The sequence below is a fragment of the Carcharodon carcharias genome, chromosome 4 (assembly GCF_017639515.1).
Source record: "Carcharodon carcharias isolate sCarCar2 chromosome 4, sCarCar2.pri, whole genome shotgun sequence".
Taxonomy (NCBI): domain Eukaryota; kingdom Metazoa; phylum Chordata; class Chondrichthyes; order Lamniformes; family Lamnidae; genus Carcharodon; species Carcharodon carcharias.
Window position 1 is genome coordinate 140,961,446 of NC_054470.1, and position 12,206 is coordinate 140,973,651.

The following is a 12,206-nucleotide window of genomic DNA, read 5'->3' on the forward strand; positions in this document are numbered from 1 at the left end:
TGTTCTTCTGAATGATAGAGGTCATGGGTTTGGAAGGTGCTGTTGAAGAAGCCTTGGTAAGTTGCTGCCATACATCAATACAACTTGTAGATGGTAAACATTCAGGATGTGTGAGTGATGGAGGCAGTGTATGTTTAAGGTGGCATATGAGGTGCCAATCAAGCAGGCTGCTTTGTTCTGAATGGTAAAAACAAAAAAACGGCGGATGCTGGAAATCCAAAACAAAAACAGAATTACCTGGAAAAACTCAGCAGGTCTGGCAGCATCGGCGGAGAAGAAAAGAGTTGATGTTTCGAGTCCTCATGACCCTTCAACAGAACTGATTTTTCTTTACAAGGAGAGGGGTGAAATATAAGCTGGTTTAAGGTTTGGGGGGAGGGGAGAGAAGTAGAGGGGGGGGGGCGTTGTTGTAGGGACAAGCAAGCAGTGATAGGAGCAGATCATCAAAAGATGTCATAGACAAAAGAATAAAAGAACACAGAGGTGTTGAAGTTGGTGATATTATCTAAACGAATGCGCTAATTAAGAATAGATGGTAGGGCACTCAAAGTATGGCTCTAGTGGGGGTGGGGGGGCATAAAAGATTTAAAAATAATGGAAATAGGTGGGAAAAGAAAAATCCATATAAATTATTGGAAAAAAAAAGGAAGGGGGAAGAAACAGAAAGGGGGTGGGGATGGAGTAGGGAGCTCAAGACCTAAAGTTGTTGAATTCAATATTCAGTCCGGAAGGCTGTAAAGTGCCTAGTCAGAAGATGAGGTGCTGTTCCTCCAGTTTGCGTTGGGCTTCACTGGAACAATGCAGCAGGCCAAGGACAGACATGTGGGCAAGAGAGCAGGGTGGAGTGTTAAAATGGCAAGCGACAAGGAGGTTTGGGTCATTCTTGCAGACAGACCCCAGGTATTCTGAATGGTGTTGAGCTTCAAGAGCGTCATTGGAGCCACATTCATCCATATTCCATCACATTCCTGACTTGCCTTGTAGATGGTGGACAGGCTTTGGGGAGTCAGGAGGTATGATACGGGCTGTATAATTCCAAAGCTCTGGCCTGCTCTTGTCATCACAGCATTTATGTGACTGGTCCAGTTAAGTTTCAGGTCAATGGTAATCCACAGAACTCAGCAATGGTAATGCTATTGAACGTCAAAGGGAGATGTTTAGATTCTCCCCTGTTGGAGATGATTATTGCCTGGCATTTGCATGGAGTTACTTTTCACTCATCACCCCAAGCCTGAAGGTTGTCTCGGTCTTGCTGCATGTCAGAATGGACAACTTAAAGGATTTGCGAATGGAACTAAACACTGTGCAATCATCAGTGAACATCCCCCCTTCTGACCTTATGATTGAGGGAATGTCATCAAAGAAGCAGCTGAAAATGATTGGGCCTAGGACACTGAGGAACTTCTGCAGAACTTTCTGGGACTGAGATGATTCACCTCCAACAATCACAACCATTTTCTTTTGTGCTAGGTATGACTCCAACTAGTAGAGAGGTTTCCAGCTGATTCTCATTGACTTCAATTTGCTAGGGTTCCTTAATGCCACACTCAGTCAAATACTGCCTTGACGTTAATGACGCAGATGCTCTGCATCTTTTCCATGTGCAACTCGCTGCTGTGCAATTTGATTCCACCACAGCATGTCATTATTGCTATGGATGGTGATGGGCTTCCTCTTTTAATGCGCTGTTAGATACATCCAATGTGCCGCCCTTGCTGATCTTGCTAGTTCACAAGCCTCCAAAGTTGAAAAAAACGTACTGACAGAACTCTCTGCCAAATGTTTGTCAGAGGGTACCAGCTGCAAAATTAAGTTTTATGCAGATAGTACAATGAGAAGTTTAAATACTCATCTGAACTGCTGCTCAAACTCACCTTCATTTCCTTGATCAGTTTCTCACACGTGAAATTTGGAACAAAGTTAAAAGCAATTTTCCAAGACCTAAACATCTCCTGAGGATGTCAATTGCACCAATTGTTATTTGCTCACCTGCATTAATTAAATTCCCAATTTTGCTGAGCAGATTTCTTGCCAGAATGCAAATTCATGTTAAAAGAACAAATTGTCTGTAATACTGGTCCTGGTTTTTGATGAACTTGTACTAAGGAACAATACAACTTTGAATACTTCAGTCTGGACCATTACTACATACGCTTTTCTATTTATTCGTATCTATTCTCAACCTATTTTTAATAACTATTCAAGTTCATTTCTACAGATACAATACTATGTCCATAGGCAGGTTTTGGTGACACACGGCAATGATGTCCCTGACTTTTGGTAAAGACATTGTGGCATTAGATAAGTCACAGGCTCAAGTGAATTTTTTTGGTCCTGCTTGCAAATGTAATGTCTTCAATATCAATGACTTCAATAAAAGCAAAATATTGCGAATGCTAGAAATCTGAAATAAAAACAGAAAATGCTGGAAAAACTCAGCAGATCTGGCAGCATTTGTGGAGACAGAAACAAAGTTAACGTTTCGACTCCAATATGATGCTTCTTTGAAACTCAATTACTTTAGTTTTACTAGAGTTCCTTAATACCAGACTTGGTCGACTGCTGCCTTGATCTTAAGGGCAGCCACTCTCAATTCACCTCTGCAATTCTGCTCTTTGGTCTATGTTTGAATTAAGACTGTAATGAGGGGTGGAGCCAAGTGGCCCTGCCGGAACCCAAGCTGAGCATTGGTGAGCAAGTTGTTGCTTAGTAAGTGCCACTTAATAGCAATGTTGATGACACCTTCCATCATTTTGCTGATAATTGAAAGTAGAGTGATGAGACAGGAATTGGTTAGATTTAATGCGTCTTGTCATTGCAGGAACCATAGTGGCCAGGTCCACAATCACGGGAGAGGCTCCACATCAGTCCGGCAGCGGAAAACCTCCCCTGATTTAGTCGGAGGGTGTAAGGGGCTGACGTGGGATTCCTGGCCGGTGGTGGCAGGATGTCAATTAGGCTCATTTTCCCTGAGCCCATGCTCGCTTTGCAGCACATATACTAAAACTGGAACAATACAGAGGTTAGCACGACACCTGCACAAGGATGGCATGCAAATTCATGAAGGGTTCCATATTTTACATTCCAAAACATTTCAGCTTCTGCAAAACACCCACAATTCAGTGGTGGCTCACGAATTAAACAGAAACTACACGTCTTTCCCGTGTCTCCCTAAGGCCGGCCAGCAAAAGGGATGATCCCTTGCTTTCAGGGAGGGATCTGGTATCAGGAAGAGGGTCGCCATTAAAAGCCAGACTTCTGCTCTTGTCTCCAGTCTTCCTTGTCCTCTCCTCTCCCAAGAATCCCCCACCCTGCGATCCCTATCCTGCCCTCACTGACCTTTGGCCTGCAGACCCTCGGTGACCCTGGGATTCAGTTGGTGTATTGCCAGTAGCTGCCATCAGCAGATAGATGGGAACACCACCACCTGGAAATTCCCCTCCAAGTCACTCACCATCTTGACTTGGAAATATATCGCTGTTCCTTCATTGTCGCTGGGTCAAAATTCTGGAACTTCCTTCCTAACAGTACTGTGGGTGTACCTACATCACATGAACTGCAGCGTTTCAAGAAGGCAGCTCACCACCACCTTCTGAAGGGCAACTAGGGGTGGGCAATAAATGCTGGCCCAGCCAACGAAGCCCACATCCCGTGAATGAATGAATAAATGAATAAAAAAAACCTCCTGATGGCATTGGCGAGCAATGGAGCGCTTCTGGCCTCTGATTGGCTGGCAGCTCTTGGCAGGCAGCTCTTCACTGCTGGGGTCCTGAATCCTGGGGAGGTTCGACAGTGGCCACTCAAGTCCCTGTAGGACACCTAATACTATCTGAACTCCCCATAGGACTGATGGAAGTTTACACTGGTTCTCTAATCGGTAGGTGAGAACTCTGTTAAACTGACTAAATCCAGCTTTTGATTTCTATTAGATAAACTTGGATCCAATAGGTTATGAAAGATAGTCATTAGAAAATGAAAATGATTTCTTTTTGTGTTGTTGATAGTATTTGAAAGAGATTAATGTCTAAATCTTTGATATCACAAAAATGTGAATGATCTCAATGAATGCATGAAGTGTATATAAATTTTAAATATTTCTTTCCATTACAACTGACTAAAAGTTACTGCTGGTTAGTCGCTGTACAAGACTAGTTCTGACCTAATTTCGCTTTTCCAGTCATTATTTTAAGCTTCAGAAAAATCTTATATTCCTGCCAAATGATATTTCTATTAAACGTACAAGAATAATTGTACTGCAAATTTTTTTGGAAATTATTGCTCATTGAGAGCTTCTGTTGAGGATCTAGGTATTGTACAGGCAGGTCAGTAGTGTTACCTTGGAGGAATAACTTAACATGTATCATTCCTAGCAGACAATCAGGTGATCTGCTCTGAGGCCTCCACTTATACCAAACTGAAATTGGAGCTGTGTGAGACTGCCCTCACACTTCACTGCTTCACAACATAAGGCTCCAACTCCCCTAGCACTGCACTGCCTAAACAATTGGGTTCCATGGAACTTAATAAAGCACCTAAGCTTTTTCCTGCTTTATTAAAGTTCTGTACAAACCTTTCATCAGTGCGTAAAAAGATGTTGTGCACAGTAACATATAGACCTACACAATGGCTGAGCCAAGTTGTGCATTCTGAACTAAGTCATCAAGCTGACACTCTGAGGAAATCAGAGAGGATTTCAAGAACTGGTGCATCATGTAATATTATAGGATATAATACACATAGGTAGAAGTATAGATAACCTAATAGTAAGCAGCAGTAATGTATTTCCAGCTGCTGGCAAATTATTTCCATGGTTATCCTTTATTTTCTTGAAGGTACGAGACCATTTCCACTTACATTAATATTAGGTGGGTATGCTGTCCAGTAGATTCTTTCTTCTTGCATCATTCCATTGTTTATGTAGGGAGCTTATTCCAGTTCCAATCCATTGGACAAAATGGGACTGAGACGCCCATAGGGTTCCACCAGCCTCGCCATAACGCTGATTAGAGACTAGTGGAACTCCACTGAAAATGGAAGACTGGTTACTGGGCTGTGACTGTTCTTGGAGTTTCCAAAGGGTGGAATCGCTGCCCAATTTTTACAAATGAGTCAAGGGAGGCAGAACTGGGAGACAAGGGCCCTACAACAGGAATTCTGATGTCTTTTGGATAGCTAGCATTGTCCAAAATCAGCTTCAGGGTAATGGCCTCCTCATAAATGAAAGTGGACAGCACTAGGTCAAGGAAATGACCTGGAGGCCTAAAGAAATTTCAGCTGTATGATGCAGGAACATGTCAAACAGACACATATAATGGCACTTGTAACTCTACCTGTCATAAAAATTAGGGGCTCTAATTTTCGAATTCCAGTGTAACCACCGGAGTAGCATCCTGAGGCTATTCAAGGTAAATATGATCAATTAAACGTTTATTCCATAGTTACTTTTTAAATAAATAGTTAGCCAATGGTACGCCCATTTAGGTTTTACTCATTCTATGTCTAAGAATCTTGTTTACCTTGTCAAAACTAGGGCCGGGATTTTTCGGTCCCGCCATGGCGGGACCAGCCGCAGGGGTTGCAGCAGGCCAGCCAAAAGTACATTGACTTTTGGCGGGACCAGAAGGTCCCAGCAGCAGGCAGGACTAGAAAATCCCAGCCCAGGTTACTGGGATGTAAATTCATTTAATTAAAACCAAAGTACAATCTGCTTTGCATGGATATAAACAGGTTACATTTGAAATAAGATTCTCAAAATGCAATTCTAAATCAAGCTCAGCAGAACCTGTTCACTTTTTTTGCAATGTCGTTGAAAGAACATAATAATCACTGAAACCACATCATCAGATTTTCAGTCACCAACAAGGTCCCTAATGTTAATAAGTAACATAAGGGGAAATAAAATAACCAGAGCCAAAATCTACAATGTTCATATTGGCAACAAAAGTAAATGAAATTGTTTTATCCCCAGTGATCTTCCAGTTACTATAAATTTGGCTGAAAACTTATTTGTATGATTCTTTCCTGTCCTTGGTTTATATGTGCTCTTTCAGTCATGTTGTAATTTTCACCTTTGATTTTTATCAAGGTCAAAATGTGAATAGATGGGCACTCTGTGTACTCTTTGCAGTAGATCATAACAAAATATAGCCTATGGCATGATGTGTGTTGTTTACAGAAAACATATAAGGTCAAACAAATTTCCATTGTAATTCAGCAAGAAGCTGAGACCAAGATGCAGGCAGCAGCCAGTTAAGGCACATTAGGGGCTAAACTGGATAGCCTCTGAAAACTGGAGTGAGGATCATGATGCACCATTAACTCCTGTCCTTTAATTGCAATGCAAGCAGCATGCCAATTTCACTGTGAATTCTTATTGAATAATCTCTTGTGTCCAGTTAGTACTAACTATGCTGTTTGGTAGCTGGACACATAAGAAGAGGGCCAATATCATGATTAACTAGCACCCATTAAAGCCAACCTGCAGCTCTTAAAGAGAAGATACACAGTGGCTGGAGCAAACACGAGGAGTCATGGTTGAAGTGAATCAGACCTGGAAAAGAATAAGGAAGAGGAGAGAAAGAGGTGGCTCCAGGGTTTTAGGATTTAAAAAATTCTTTCATGGGCTAGGCCAACATTTATTGCCCATCCCTAAATGCCCTTGAGAGGTGGTGGTGAGCCGCCTTCTTCAACCACTGCAGTCCATGTGGTGTAGGTACATCCACAGTGCTGTTAAGAAGGAAGTTCAAGAATTTTGACCCAGCAGCAGTGAAGGAACGGCGATATAGTTCCAAGTTCCTTCTGGTTCTAGTTCCATCCATGGGATGCTGGAATTGTCCTATGAGGAAAGATTGAGGCGACTAGGCCTGTATTCTCTAGAGTTTGGAAGAATGAGAGTTAATCGCATTGAAGTTTACAAAATTCTTACAGGGATCGACAGAGTAGATGCTGGAAGGATGTTTCCTTTGATTGGGGCATCTAGCACCAGGGGACACAGCTTCAGAATAAGGGGTAGGCCATTTAGGACCGGGCTGAGGAGGAATTTCTTCAGTCAGAGGGTAGTGAATCTTTGGAATTTTCTACCCCAGGAGGATGTGGAGGCTCAGTCATTGAGTATGTTCAAAGCAGAGATCGATAGATTTCCAGATATCAATGACATCAAGGGATACGGGGATAGTGGGGGAAGGTGGCGTTAAGGTAGAAGATCAGCCATGATCTGGTTAAATGGCAGAATTGGCTACAGGAGCCGACTTGCCTACTCCTCCTCCAATATTCCTCAGTCAGGATGCCACTTGGAGGGAATCTGCAGATGGTGGTGTTCCTATGCATCTGCTGCCCTTGTCCATCTAGTGGTAGAGGTCACAGATTTGGAAGGTGCTGTGGAAGGACCCATGGTGAGACGCTGCAGTGCATCTTGTAAATGGTTCACACTGCTGCCACTGTGCGGCGGTGGTGGAGGGAGTGAATGTTGAAGATACTGGATGGGGTGCCAAACAAGTGGGCTGCTTTGTCCTGGATGGTGTTGAGCTTCTTGAGCGTTGTTGGAGCTGCATTCATCCAGCCAAGTGGAGAGTATTCCATCACACTCTTGACTTGTGCCTTGTAGATGGTGGACAGGCTTTGGAAGGTCAGGAGATGAGTTATTCCCTGCAGAATTCCCAGCCTCTGACCTGTTCCTGTAGCCATAGTATTTATAGTTCTGTCGAAGGGTCATGAGGACTCGAAACGTCAACTCTTTTCTTCTCCGCCGATGCTGCCAGACCTGCTGAGTTTTTCCAGGTAATTCTGTTTTTGTTTTTGTTTAGTATTTATATGGCTGGTACAGTTCAGTTTCTGGTCAATGGTAACCCTTAGGATGTTGATAATGGGGGATTCAGTGATGGTAATGCCATTGAATGTCGAAGGGAGATGGTTGGATTCTCTCTTGTTGGAAATGATCATCGTCTAGTGTCATGACCATGGATGATAGCCTTGAATTACTTAAGAGCAAATTGAACTTTTAAGTAAGACATGTATTTTGTTTTTAAAAAAAGACATAAAAGCAGAAGTTGGCTGAGACTGTAAAGTAACCACTTGTTGGAAAATTCCTAGGTGGAATACACTTTTTTTTATTCAGTCATGGGATGTGGGCCTCCCTGGCTGGGCCAGCATTTATTCCCCATTCCTAGTTGCCCTTCAGAAGGTGGTGGTGAGCTGCCTTCTTGAACCGCTGCAGTCCATGTGGCGTAGGTACACCCACAGTGCTGTTAGGAAGGTAGTTCCAGGATTTTGACCCAGCGACGGTGAAGGAACAGCGATATATTTCCAAGTCAGGATGGTGAGTGACTTGGAGGGGAACTTCCAGGTGATGGTGTTCCCATCTAACTGCTGCCCTTGTCCTTCTAGATGGTAGTGGTCGTGGGTTTGGAAGGTGCTGTCTAAGGAGCCTTGTAGATGGTACATACTGCTGCTACTGTGCATTGGTGGTGGAGGGAGTGAATGTTTGTGGGTGCGGTGTCAAGCTTCTTGACTGTTGTGGGAGCTGCACTCATCCAGTCAAGTGGGGATTATTCCATCACATTCCTAACTTGTGCCTTGTAGATGGTGAACAGGCTTTGGGGAGTCAGGAAGTGAGTTACATGTCGCAGGATTCCTAGTCTCTGACCTGCTCTTGTAGCCACAGTATTTATATGGCTAATCCAGTTCAATTTCTGGTCAATGGTAACCCCCAGGATGTTGATAGTGGGGGATTCAGTGACGGTAATGCCATTGAATGTCAAGGGGCATTGGTTAGATTATATCTTGTTGGAGATGGTCACTGCCTGATGCTTGTGTGGTGCGGATGTTACTTGCTACTTGTCAGCCCAAGTCTGGATATTGTCCAGGTCTTGTTGCATTTGTGCATGGACTGCTTCTGTACCAGAGGAATCACTAATGGTGCTGAACATTGCGCAATCATCAGCGAACATCCCCACTTCTGAACTTATGATGGAAGGAGGGTCATTGATGATGCAGCTGAGGATGATTGGGCCAAGAGCACTACCCTGAGGAACTCCTGCAGTGATGTCCTGGAGCTGAGATGACTGACCTCCAACAACTACAATCAGCCTCCTTTGTGCTAGATATGAATCCAACCCTGATTCCTATTGACTTCAGTTTTGCTAGGGTTCCTTGATGCCACACTCAGTCAAATGCTGCCTTGATGTCAAGGACAGTCACTCTCACCTCACATCGGGAGTTCAACTCTTTTTGTCCATGTTTGAACCAAGGCTGTAATGAGGTCAGGTGCTGAGTGGCCCTGGTGGAACCCAACTTGGGCATCAGTGTGCGGGTTATTGCTAAGCAAGTGCCGCTTGATAGCACTGTTGATGATCCTTCCATTACTTTACTGATGATGGAGAATAGACTGATGGGGTGGTAATTAGCTGGGTTGGATTTGTCTTGCTTTTTGTATCCAGCACATATCTGGGCAATTTTCCACATAGCTGAGTAGATGCCAGTGTTTAGCTGTACTGGAACAGTTTGGCTTGGGGTGCGGCAAGTTCTGGAGCACAATTCTTCTGTACTATTGCCGGAATATTGTCAGGGCCCATAGTCTTTGCACCATCCACTGCTTTCAGCCATTTCTTGATATCACGTGGAGTGAATCAAATTGGCTGAAGACTGGCATCTGTGATGCTGGGGACCTCCGGAGGAGGACAAGATGGATCATCCACCTGGCACTTCTGAATGAAGATTGTAGCAAATATTTCAGCCTTACCTTTTGCACTGATGTGCTGGGCTCCCCCATCATTGAAGATGGAGATATTTGTGGAACCTCCTCCTCTGGTGAGTTTTTTAATAGTCTACCACCATTCACAACTCAATGTGGCAGGACTGCAGAACTTAGATCTGATCCAGTGGCTGTGGGATTGCTTAGCTCTTTCTATCAATTGTTGCTTATGCTGTTTGGCACGCAAATAGTCTTGTGTTATAGCTTCACCAGGTTGACACCTCATTTAGGTATGCCTGGTGCTGCTCTTTGCATGCCCACCTGCATGCACTCTTCTTTGAACCAAGGTTTATCTCTTGGCTTGATGGTAATGGTAGAGTGGGGGATATGCCAGGCCGTGAGCTTATAGATTGTGTTTGAGTACAATTCTGCTGTTGATGATGTCCACAGTGGCTCATGAATGCCTAGTCTTGAGTTGATAGATCTGTTTGAAACCTCTCCCGTTTAGCATGGTGGAAGTGCCACACAACACAACGGAGGGTATCCTCAACCTGAAGGCGGGACTTCGTCTCCACAATGACTGTGCAGTGGTCACCACTACTATCATGAACAGATGCATCTGTGGCAGGCAGGTTGATGAGGATGAGTTCAAGTGTGTTTTTCCCTCTTGTTGGTTCCCTCACCACCTGCTGTAGACCCAATCTAGCAGCTATGTCATTTAGGACTTGGCCAGCCCAGTCAGTTGTAGTGCTACTGAGCCACTCTTGGTGATGGACATTGAAGTTTCCCACCCAGAGTACATGCAGCACCCTTGCCACCCTCAGTGCTTCCTCCAAATAGTGTTCAACATGGAGGAGTGCTGATTCATCAGCTGAGGGAGGGCGGTACATGGTAATCAGCAAGAGGTTTTCTTGTCTATGTTTGACCTGATGCCATGAGACTTCATGGGGTCCCGAATCGATGTTAAGGACTCCAAGGGCAACACCTTCCCGAGTGTATACCACTGTGTCGCCACTTCTGCTGGGCTTGTCCTGCTGGTGGGACAAGACATACCCAGTGATGGTGATAGTGGTGTCTGGGACATAATCTGTAATGTATGATTCCCTGAAGATGACTATGTCAGGCTGTTGCTTGACTAATCTGTGAGACAGCTCTCTCAATTTTGGCATTGGCCCCCAGATATTAGTAAGATAGACTTTGCAGGGTCAACAGGGCTGAGTTGCCATTGTCTTTTCCGGTGCCTAGGTTGATGCCGGGTGGTCCATCTGGTTTCATTCCTCTTTTGTGACTTTGTAGCATTTGATAAACTGAGTGGTTTGCTAGGCCATCTCAGAGGGCACTTAAGAGTCAACCACTTGACCAACTAGTCCGGAGAATGGAATGCCGCATTTAAAAAGGTGTCAAGGCCTACTTCAGATATAGACATTTCAAAGGAAAAGATGCAATGCAAAAACTGAACTGTAATCTTCTGTGGTTGCAGAGACAATGAAAGCTGATTACCATTTCAGCAGAAAACATCTCCTCTGAGTTATATCCCAGATGGTGGACATGATCCAAGTGGAAAGCAAGCAGTTTCTGGGCAAAGCAACATATCTGTTTTTTCCCTTCAAGAAATATGAAAGAAAAGGGGTTAAAAAGCCAACTGGAACAGTAGTTCTGCATGCTAATTTCGGTGTTCCAGGTCTGGTGTGCGAAGGTGTGCTGTAAAGGTCACAGCTGAAGAACATCAACTAGGCATCCCTGCACTTGCAGGTAAAAAAGTCTCTCTCTCTCTGATTCTCTGATTGATGGAAGCAAGTCACATGTCAGCAAAGCCACAGTCGAAAAGGAAACAGGACAACTCTTTTCAGCTAACCTGCAGAACTAAGAATCTCCAAACCACTGCTCAATTGCCAAAATCATCTCTACTGGAATCATCCAACTTAACGGCCGCAATGTTTCATCATCTACCCTCATGGACCAGCCAAAGACTGATTAGTATTTCTTTTTAAACTTTTATTTCTGGACTCACTTAACATTTCCAAAAAATGTGTATGTGTGTTGTGTGTTTCTTTTTTTTCTTGTGTTTTAGTAACTAATAAACTGACTCTTTCTTTAACTCAAGAAAGCCTGGTTAAATTGGCTCATTTTAAAACATAGGGCACGATTTTCCCTTCGTTGGGCGGGTGCAGGAGGCCTGGGAGAGGCTGGTAAAAGGTCTGCCGCCCACGATCGTGATTTCACACTGGCTGGCGAATTAACAGTGCACTAAAAAGCTCAGCACTGCCGGGTGGGGTCGGGAGGTGGGCGAGCGCGGAAGTCTGCACATGCGCAGGGGAGACCGCGCTAAAAACTCCCTGAGGGCACTGAGCTGCCTCAGAGAGCTAAACAATTGGAGAAACTAAAATAAAAATTTGAAAGATGATATAAACATATCCCCACATGTCCTTCTTCATATGACTGAGTCACCTGTTTGAAATGATGCTGAAAAATATTTAATGGATTTTTATTTCCCGTTGGAAACCTCATACTGGGCATG

General features: G+C 44.0%; 1 protein-coding gene and 1 non-coding gene across 2 annotated transcripts in view; one reads left to right on the forward strand and one right to left on the reverse strand.

The window, feature by feature from the left end:
* Window positions 1-12,206, reverse strand: part of adgrv1 (adhesion G protein-coupled receptor V1) — a 723,938-nt gene that overhangs the window by 182,886 nt on the left and 528,846 nt on the right. The window lies entirely within an intron of this gene.
* On the forward strand, window positions 2,978-3,080 carry LOC121277522. The gene has a single exon (XR_005942900.1). It is a non-coding gene; the product is annotated as a U6 spliceosomal RNA (small nuclear RNA).